Raw genomic sequence first — 8,971 nt, 5'->3', positions numbered from 1 at the left:
CTACAGGAGCCCTGATGGGATGCTCTGAATCGTCTCTTGTGCCCTGAGACCAGTAATTTGATGAACGTGTCCAGGTAGCCGGCCCTGCCCTGGGGCGGATGAGAAAAGGGAGAGTCGCTTGTTTTCCTCAGAGGCTAGTAACCCCCATCAGGGTCATAGATCTCAAGCCCGAGTGACCATCCGCCCCAATCTGTCTGGCCTCCCACAGAGCCCAGGGCTGCTGGCATCCAACCTGAGCTGGAGCGGGTCTCTTGGGGAGCAAGGCCCTGCCCCTAGACTTCCCCCTCAGGCAGCAGCCAGTGCTCCCCACAGCCCTTCTCCAAATGCTCCCCTTTGGGGCGAGGAGCTGGGTGTGCTGGCGAGGCCTGATGTCGCCAGCTGAAATGCCCACTCACAGTGTGGCGGACGCACGCCTGAGGCACGCTTAGCAGCGTTCCTGTCAAACATCTCTGTGGGCACCCAGCCACTGAGTCCTACAGCAGAGAGGCCAAAGGACACATTCGCACGGAGCTCCAGGACGGGCACGCAGGTGGCTCAGCCCAGGGTCATTAATAACACATTACCTGATGGCCAAGAAAGGCAGCTGTACTGGTTTAAAACCTGACCTGGTTCAGAGGGGAAGTGAGGGCAGCTGTTTTAAAAAAAAAAAAAACAAAAACAAAAACACTAATGGCTGAAAGGGGACGTTGATACTAATGATTATCAATCAGAAACTAGGAACAGCCCCACATAGCTAAGGAAAGCAAAAGGCCACAAGGCGAAATCACTGGCCAGCAGCGAGAAGGACCGTGAGGATTCTTTGATGTGAATTAGGAACAAAAAGAATCCTAGCCTTGGTATTGGTTCAGTACGAGGTGGAACCGGTGGCATTGGCAATAATAATGCAGCAAAGGCAAACATGTTCAATAAATATTTCTGTTCTGGATGTGGGGGAAAACCAGGGGTGTAGTTATGCCATATGCTATTGACGGCACTCACTCCATTTCACTAATAGCTCAGGAGGATGTGGAAAAAGCAGCTACTAACCTTAGACATCTTTAAATAAACAGGTCTGGATGACTTGCATCCAAGAGTTTTAAAAGAGCTGGCTGAGGCACCCGCTGACCCATTAATGGCGATTTTCAATAAGCCTTGGCACTCTGGGGAAGTTCCAGCAAGTGAAAATTGTGCCAATATTTCAAAAGGCTAAATGGGAGGGCCCAGGTAATTATAGGTCTGCCAAGCTGACGTTGAGCCCTGGCAAGATAATGGAGTGGTGAATAAGGGACTTGCTTAATAAAGGATTAAAGGTGGGTAATGTAATTAACATCAATCAACATGGGGTTATGGAAAATAGACCCTGTCAAACTAACTTGATAGCTTTTTTTGGTGAGCTTACAAATTTGGTGGATAACGGTAACTGTGCTGATGGACTAGAGTTAGACTTCTGTAAGGCATTTGATGTGGTACTGCACAACATTTTGATGAACAAACTAGAACAATACATTAAACAGCTCAGTGATCAGGCTGAGACTGTTGTCCCTGAGCAGGTGGGGGTTCTGGGGGGGGGGGCGGGTCCTTGCCCTACGCTAGTTAACATTTTTATCAATGACCTGGAAGAAAACATTAAAGCACGACTGATAAAGTTGGGCGATGACACATGGATTGGGTGGGGGTGCGGGGGTCAATAATGACGAGCACAGGTCACTGTGTCAAGCTGTCCTGCAGTGGCCCAAGAGGGTGAGGACCAACCTCAGGGCAGACTGCTGGGAACACCAGCGCACAAACCCCACATTGGCTGTGAGTTCTATACTTAGATTTCACCAACTATCAAATGTAAACTCCTCAGGCACTATCACAGGGCGTCACAGACAGTCCCCTTCGGTACTCCGATCTGGCTCGCCACAGGTGAGCCTGCCTTTGTGACAGCAGGTCCCTTCCACCAAAACTCACAGCGAGCTTCAGGTTACTCCCAGTTCCAGCAGAGCGGTCACTTACCCCAGGTCAGCTGCACTTTAGATCTCACACCAAAGATAACGCTTGTAGCCAATCCTATAATAAACTAGCTACAGCTTTATTAGATTGGAAAAGAAAATGAGCGTTCTTTACAAGTGAAAGCAGGGAAACATACACACACAAACGAGTTACTGTCATGGATCCACAGGCCCGCTGCTCTGGAGCAGTCTCTGGGAGGACCCCTTCAGGCAGCCAGACACCCTTAGGGTCACAGTCTTTCAGTAGGGCAAGCCACGTGGCTTCACTGCCTCCTGGGACTGAACCTCGGAGCCTTCAGCACCCCTGCGCCACGCCAGGAGCTCCCTTCACACAGGTGAGCCAGAGAGGTTCCACCTATGTGTTTGTCAGTGGAGACATGAGGCTGTTGGCATGAGCTGGCACCTGGTCCGCCAGTCTCACAGCTCGGTAAACTGGGCACAAGCAAACAAAAGCATTGTAATGCAGTGAAATGTAAATCCATACATCTAGGAACAAAACACGTGAGCCGCACTTACAGGAGGGGGACTCTGTCCTGGGAAGCAGGGACTCTGGAAAAGCTTTTTTTTGGGCCGGGGGGTGGGAGGGGCAATCAGAAGAACATGAGTTCCCAGTGCAATGTTGCAGCCAAAAGGGCGAATGTGATCCTGGGACGTTTAAACAGGGGCATGGGGTGTGGGAGGCAGGGAGGTTATTTGACCTGTGTACGTGGCACTGGTGCGACCGCTGGCGGAATCCTGTGCCCAGGTTTGGTGCCCACAATTCAAGAGGGATGTTGATAAATTGGAGCGTGTTCAGAGACCAGCTATGAGGACGGTTAAAGGATTGGAATATGTGCCTTAGACTCAAGGCGCGCTGGCTACTTAGCTTATCAAAGAGCAGGTTATGGGTGACTGGCCCAGTAACTACATGAGGACAAACGATTAAATAATGGGCTTTTCAGCATAGCAGACGAAGGTCTAACCTGCTCATTTGAAAATACTCTAACTTTTGTAGCTGCTGTTTACCCCCGTCCCGCGACCCTAGAAGAATGGAAGGAGGGTTAGTAGTCCTGAAGTGGCAAAGAGTCTCTGAGCAGCCACCTATCTCTGCGGGAGTCTGAGCAGAGCGCACAGCGTGAGAGACAGAAATGCTGGAACCCAGCAGCTCAGGCACAGAGGCGGCGTGGCCCATCCTTGTGGAACAGTGTGACCCACTAAAGGGGTACCCCAAGGAGCCCCTCTAAAGGCCAGGGCACAGCACAGACCCTGCAAATCTGGGCCACAATCACCATCGCCGCTGGCTCTTGCTCTAGGCAAAAGGAGGAAACCTTTCCTGGGATCTGACCGTGCTCCGATCCAGCGTCCGCCTGCCATGCCCTGCCCTTGGGGGAACATGATCCCTGGCTGCTCCAGCGGGGGCCAGCAATACGGCCTGAAGGGACAGCACCCCTGCGGCCGAGGGCAGTGGCTTTGGCTTTCCCTTCATCACTCTCCACTGCATTTGGCTGAGGAAATTGATTGGACAACGCCTGCAGCTTTGGGGGTGAGTGAAGGCGGCTCCAGGTGCAGCTCTGTGAACCTTGACAATCAGGGTGGGCTGGGAGCACAGACTCCTGCCCAGCGAAGTGAATGTCACCCTCCTGCCAGGCAGGAGCAGCAGCAACAAGGGCCAGGGTAAGGGGGAGGGAGGGAGGGAGGGAGGGGTGTGTGTGGGTGTGTGTGTGTGTGTGTGTGTGTGTTTCAAATTACAAAACCAAACCAGCTTGAGCCCCCTGCCCCCACAATCTGGGGAACTAGGCAGCTCCCGCTGGGCGCCACTAGGCAATACTCCCCCTTTAACACATCCCTCCCCTACATCCCACTCGGCTGCCTGAGGGCTGTGACATCCCAGAGGCCAGGGCGCAGTCAGGCGGGGTCAGCCCCAGCCCTGTGAGGGGCAGGTAGTGGGGCGACTGCTACTGCCCCGTCGCACAGCCTCTGCTTCTCAGCCTCGGGCTGCCGCTGAGTCCCCGGGCCAGTCCCACAGCACCTTGCCCGGCTGGCAGTGCCCACAGCTCTCCCATTTGCTGGGCTGAGGGTGCTTGTGCTGCTGCATCTTTTGCCACAAGGCCATTGTTAACCACGATGCCATGAGCTAAGGTGTTCGTAGTGATTTCTGCTCTCTCACTGCCCCGGCCTACTCTGCACTGCATCTCACTGCAAGCGTAGCTACATGCCGGAAACCCCAGCCCTGAGCAAACAGATCAGCAATGGCAGGTTAGCAGTTACCAAGAAGAAAGACCCCAGGACTATTCAGCTTTCTGTGAACACTGGAGGAGCAAAATACCATCTAGGAACCTCGAACACTCTCCTCACTGCCTATTCTAATATCCCTCTGTCACGGAGTCCCCGGGCGATGCTCTGGAACTGCTCCCCACAAAGCCAGTCAGGACTCTGGGGAGCCTCCTCTCCCTCGGAGCAGACTGTCTTCAGGGCAAGACGCTCACACGGCTTCACCTTCCTGGGTCTCTCCTGGGAGCATTCAGCATATGCCCCTCCGTGCGCTTCCCACAGCGAGTCCGCCCAGGTGGGGTCCTGGGGAAGCCAGAGGGTCCTGCACCCCCACTTTGCAGTCAGACGTGACTCTCAGCCAGCCAGTAAAACAAAGGTTTATTAGATGACAGGAACACAGTCTAAAACAGAGCTTGTAGGTCCAGAGAACAGGACCCCTCAGCTGGGTCCATTCTGGGGCCCAGTCAGCCAGACAGCCCCATCTGCCCTCACTCCACGTCCGCAGCCAGCTCCAAACTGAAACCCCCTCCAGCCTCTCCTCTGGGCTTTGTCTCTTTCCCATGCCAGGAGGTCACTTGATCTCTTTGTTCTCCCACACCTTTAGCATCCCCTTGCAGGGGGGAAGGGCCTGGCCATTAGTTGCCAGGATACAAAGTGTTGGCCATTTATGCACACTGGAGACTTAAGAAATGCATAGGGGAAACTGAGGCACCCACAGCATATTCAGAGGCAACATTAAGAACAGTCCCACTTCATCACACCCTCTCCCCCACTTTCTGTTGGCTACCATGCCATGCTTAGTGAGTGAGGTTAAGATTATGGTGACACCCCCCTCCCCAGTCAGGGTATATTAAATACAGTTCTGCGGCCTGTCAGTCACACAATAAGGATAACAACATTTCATTCCTCCTGCTTCCAGGAATTAGGTGAATTTTATCCCAAAATGGCCAAAATTGATCTTGGCAAAGTAGGTGTGTCTAGGCAAATAAGATCTGCTCACAAGGTCCTTTTCTCTAGTTCATCAATTGATGGCCAGAGAGTGAACTCATGGAGACCATCGGATTACATCCGTAAAGCCACAGGCCTCTACCAAGGCTACTGAAAGCCTGGGCCACAGGCCCACACCGTAGCACTTCCTGTAGGGTGCATGAAACAACAGCTACAGAAACCAAACAGCTCCTGCACCCGCAGAGCTGCCTGGCCTGGTGGGAGCCGTCTGCACTGCGCTAAGCGGTACGGAGATACGCACAGCACAGCTGGGGCCATGTTCCTGCCTGAGGCGGTAACAGCAGCACACAAAGGGGGTGCCGAGCCGCCCTTTGAAATGCATCATCCAACCTGCAGCCCCAGGCTGTGTAAGGGGCTAAATGCTGCCGTAGGGGAACAGCAACTGGGGTGGGGGGTGTGGGCGTGGTTATGCTAATGAGATGGTGTCAGCCAAGCACGACTGTGGCTATGGTAACATGATGATGTCACAGACTCATCTATTTTAGGGCCAGCAGGAACCACTACAACTGTCCAAGCCAAGCTGCGGCACCGCCCGAGCAGGAGCCCCTCGCCAGCGGTTCCTGCACCCGAGCATCACCTCGGCTTGAGCTGGAGCGGGGCCGAGAGCAGGACCAAGGGGAGATGCCAAGGCCCAGACCCAACTCCAGCCCTGGGGCGGTTGGCCCAAAGTCTCACTCTTACAGATTTGTGCCTCTTGCCACTCTGAATTTGTCTACCTTCAGCTTGCACCCATGGGATGACATTCTGCCTTTTCCTCCAGCTACGACCTGAAACCTCCTTCCCACGCAGCCAAGTCACTTCTGATCCTGCTCTCAGCTACACGAAAGAGCTTGTGCTTCTTTAGCCTCTCACCTTCAGACAGGTTTTCCAGCCTTCCAATCCCCTTGTAGCGCCTTCCTGAGCCTTTCGTGGTGGGCTAGCGGGGCTCCCTCTGGCTCATGGGATGCCCTGTCCCCTTGCTCCACCTTTCCAGCAGTTCCATGTCGTGTTTGAAGGGCGTACCCAGAACTGGACACAGCATCCAGGCCTGGTTTCACTAATGGCATAGACAGACGTGACATTGCCTCCTTGCTCCTTCTTACTCGTCCTTGCTTATTGTCATGGAGTGCTGGGGGAGACAAGGCCCTGCACCCCGGCTTCCTACGATTCACCGTGACTCTCAGCCAGCCAGTAAAAAAGAAGGTTTATTTAGACGACAGGAACACAGTCCAAGACAGGTCTTGCAAGTACAGATAACAGGACCCCCTCAGTTAGGTCAATCTTAGGGGGCAGGCAGGGAGGCCAGAGCCCTGTTGGGAGACCAGAGCCCCATCTGGGCTCCCCTCCATTTCCCCAGCCAGGTTCAAACTGAAACTCCCTCCAGCGTCTCTCACTCAGCCTCCCCCCGGCTCCTCCCCTGCCTTTGTCCAGTTTCCCGGGCAGAGGTATCACCTGGCCCCAACTTCCTTCCTGAGTTCTCATGTTACATGCTCAGGTATCGTCCCTCAAGGAAAGTCTCCCATCCCCAATGCAGACAGTCTTGGCAAAACTCCCCTGCAACCTTCCCAGGCCAACACTCCCCTCTCAGCATTCAAAGACCACATTAAGAACATTCCCACTTCGTCACACCTCTCCCCGCTTCGAGACTGAACTGAGCAGGGTCACTTCAGCCAGTGACCTGGGGAAGTTCGAACCCACCAACATTCCCAAGGATGCCCCAGCAGCTCTCCCCGTTCTTGGTGAGAATTACACCAGGCCCTTCCAGTTTCACGCCCCCTTTAGGTTGGGGTTGCTCAATAGCACTCATAGTCCGCATGTGGGAAGGCTTATGCAGCCCCGTGCCCTTTTTCCACCCCAATACCCCTGGGGTTCAAACTGGTCTGGGGTCTTCTCCCAGTGTTCCAGTCTGGAGGGTTGTGATTCAGGCTCTCTTGGTTCAGAGCCCCCCTTTTGACCTCGGCCACCCTCTGGAAAGGTTCCTCTATGATGGGCAAGGGTCCTAAAGCCATTTTCTCCTTGTCCTGGGCCTTCCTCCCCCTCTGACAGGGGTCACAGGATCCGCAGTACTGTCGGACAGTAACAAAGACCCCAGGCCAGTAAAAGCTCCGTAGCAGCCTCTGCTGGGTACGCCAGGCTCCCTGGTGCCCTGAGAGGGGAATGTCATGGGCCCGGCACAGCAGCTGGCGGCGATACTTCTGGGGTACCACCAGCTGCCTCCTGATCCCCCCTGACTCCATTTCCCCTGGGGGAGCCCATTCTCGGTACAGGAACCCCTTCTCCCACAGGAACCTTTTCCGGCCACCTCTCTCCATGGTCTGTACCGCACTGAGATCGGCCAGGGCCCTTATGTTCCGCAAGGAGGGATCTCTCTGTAACTCGGCCCGGAACTCAGCAGCTGGGACAGGGATAGGGACCTGCTCTCTCTCGTCGGCTGGGTCTGAAGCCGCAGCCTCCCTGAGACGTGTCCCTGGGCATTCCTTCCTCACCGGGGTAGGGTCCTGCACCTCGGGCAAGGCACCCTCCCCATTGTCAGGGTGCAGTGCCCCTCGCCGGCTCTGGCTACGGGTCATGACTAGGGCACCCTGGGAGCTGCTTGGCCAGTCCTCCAGGTTCCCCCGCCCCATTAACACCTCAGTGGGCAAATGGTGGTGCACCCTCACTTCCTTGGGGCCCTCCTTGGCCCCTCCGTTTCAGATGTACTCTCACCACGGGCACCTTGAATGGGGTCCCGCCCACCCCCATCAGGGTCAGATAGGTGTTGGGCATCACCCAATCTGGAGCGACCACCTTGGGCCGGGCCAGCGTCACCTCGACGCCCATATCCCAGTATCCATTGACCTTCCTCCCACCCACCTCCAGGGGAACAAGGCACTCGCTCCGCAGGGACAGCCCCGCGCTCACCCTGTAAACGGAGAACCTTGAGTCCGGAGCATCCAGCCCCCCAGAGGAGTTGGCCTGGGGCACTCTTCCCTCCTGAGCAGTTGATAAGCTGCCAGCCCCCCTTGCCTGGGAAGCCTGCCCCTCGTCCGGCTGGGTCTCTACCCAGTCAACCCTCTGTGGGTTCGGTCTGCTCGGTCTGTCCCTGAGCTTGGGGCACTGGGTCCATATGTGGCCTCTCTGGCCACAGTAAATAGCAGCCCATGTCCCGTTGGTCCCCTCGAGCCGGTCAGTTGTCCCTGACGCCAGATGTTCCCCTTGGGAGGGGATTCTCCATATTCCCCCTTTGGGAGGTACCCGGGTGACTCTCTCTCTGCATCGTGGCGGGCCTGTTCCTTTGGGACTCCTCCCTGTTATCCCCTGACTGTCTCTTCACAAACTCATTGGCCAGCTGCCCTGCGTGTCGCAGGTTCTCTGGCTTTTTGTCCACCAACCGCAGCCTCAGGTCGGATGGGCACCGCTCATACAGTTGCTCCAGTACCAGCAGTTTAACCAGGTCCTCCTTCATCTGGGCCCCATCTGCCCACTTGCTGGCGTATCCCTCCATGCAGACGGCTAGTTGCAGATATGAGATCTCAGGGGTTTTATCCTGACTCCGGAACCTTTCCCGGTACATCTCAGGAGTCAGCCCAAACTCACGTAGCAGGGCCTTTTTGAATAGTTCGTAGTCCCCTTTCTCCTCCCCTTCCAGTTGGCGGTACAATGCCATGGCTTTGGGGTCCAGTAAGGGGGTGAGAACCCAGAGCCTGTCCGCGGGATCAACCCGGTGCAGCTCGCAGGCCGTCTCAAAGGCATCCAGGAAGTCATCCATGTCCTCCCCCTCC

Source organism: Malaclemys terrapin, chromosome 2 (assembly GCF_027887155.1).
Source record: "Malaclemys terrapin pileata isolate rMalTer1 chromosome 2, rMalTer1.hap1, whole genome shotgun sequence".
NCBI classification, from domain to species: Eukaryota; Metazoa; Chordata; order Testudines; family Emydidae; genus Malaclemys; species Malaclemys terrapin.
Note: the sequence above shows the minus strand (reverse complement) of the source record.